The 1,538-nt window shown below is 40.0% G+C and overlaps 1 pseudogene; it reads right to left on the reverse strand.

The window, feature by feature from the left end:
* The window catches only part of LOC101573251, a 73,560-nt pseudogene that overhangs the window by 1,403 nt on the left and 70,619 nt on the right, over positions 1-1,538 (reverse strand).

Consider the following 1,538-nt stretch of genomic DNA (forward strand, 5'->3'; position numbering starts at 1 on the left):
AAGTGCAAGGACTCGAGTTTGATCCATGGTTCTGCACACAGCGCTGGCCCTGGAACCCTGGGCACACTGCGCTGACCCCAAAACCAGGCTTGGTGGTGCACGCCTATAATCCCAGCACTGGGGAGGCTGAAATAGAGTGAGTCCAAGCTGCATAGTGAGATCTTGTACCAAATAAATAAATAAGAAAAAATAAATTGCAAAGAAGACTTGGGGTCACATTTGTTTGATGTCACAAACAGAAAATTCCACACATGCCCTCGTGCTGATGGGACTCAGACACCATGCAGGTGGCCAAAAATGGTGCAGGAAATTACCCTCAAGCCATGAGTATATACAATGCATATGAAACGTAAATGAACTTCATGTTTCTTGGTAACCAATCAATCTTGTTATGCATATGCAAATATCCCAAAATCTAAAGAATTTGGGGTAACAGAACAGGGTTGAGACTACAAAATGATCAAGTGAACTGGTAAATTACTGACATAAAAATCACAGACAATTTTTGTAATTTAAAAAAAATTACGAAAAAAATTAAACTTGGAAATTTAAGCATTAATAAAATGGAGAAGAAACACGCAGAGCACAGTTCAAGCAGTTAAGGTTCTTGCTGGCTTTCGGAGGATAAATGTGCTGCCAGGTATTTAACTCATTTTAAAAAATTACATTTAAGTGTAAAGGTTAAAATAATCTAGAATGAATCGCATATTAAAATCAAACTCAGCACCCTTTAAAGAAGAGTTCGTAGGGCTGGTGAGATAGCTCGGCAGACTAAGCACCTGCTTATGCAAATACGGGGACCAGGATTCGATCTCTGTCACCACATGCCGCGCCAGCTCCAACCCCTGGCACACTGAGCTGGTCACTGAGTCCAGGCATGATAGGTGGCACATGCCTGTCGTCCCAGCACTGGGTAGGCTGGACACAGCGGGATCACTACGAGTTCAAACTGTGTAGCATGACCTTGTACCAAATACATTATAAAAATAAAAATAAAGAAGACTTCACAGTCTGAACTCCCCACAGCGTCATGCACAATGTATCATACAATCAAAACTGTAATCCATAATGAAGAAACAGGAGACTGTTACATGTGGTCAACAAAAAGCAATGAACAAATACCAACAATGAACCAGAGATTGTACTTGGCAGACATGGATTTAAAGTAATATTATAAGCTCATTCAAGGTCCTAAATGGCACTAGGGCCAAACTCGATGGATAACGGGAGTCTCAGCAAAGAAGTGAAAACCATAACAATGAAATGAATGGAAATTTTTAAAAATTAAAGTAAATCTGATTCTAAAAATTTACTGCCTGGGCTTAATGGCAAATTGAGTTTGCAGAACAAAGGACTAGTAAATTTGAAAACTGATCAATAGAAATTATCCAATCTAGTAATAGTAGGTTCATGCTTGGAGTGCTTGTCATTCGGGTCTTCTGAATATGGGCTGCTTGTCATAACATGCCAGTTGCTGCTATGATGTCTCTCAGGTAGATGGTTGTTCAAAAAGAAGAGGGTGTGAATGAAAGCAAGAG

Source organism: Octodon degus, unplaced genomic scaffold (genome assembly GCF_000260255.1).
Source record: "Octodon degus isolate 3935 unplaced genomic scaffold, OctDeg1.0 scaffold00007, whole genome shotgun sequence".
NCBI classification, from domain to species: Eukaryota; Metazoa; Chordata; class Mammalia; order Rodentia; family Octodontidae; genus Octodon; species Octodon degus.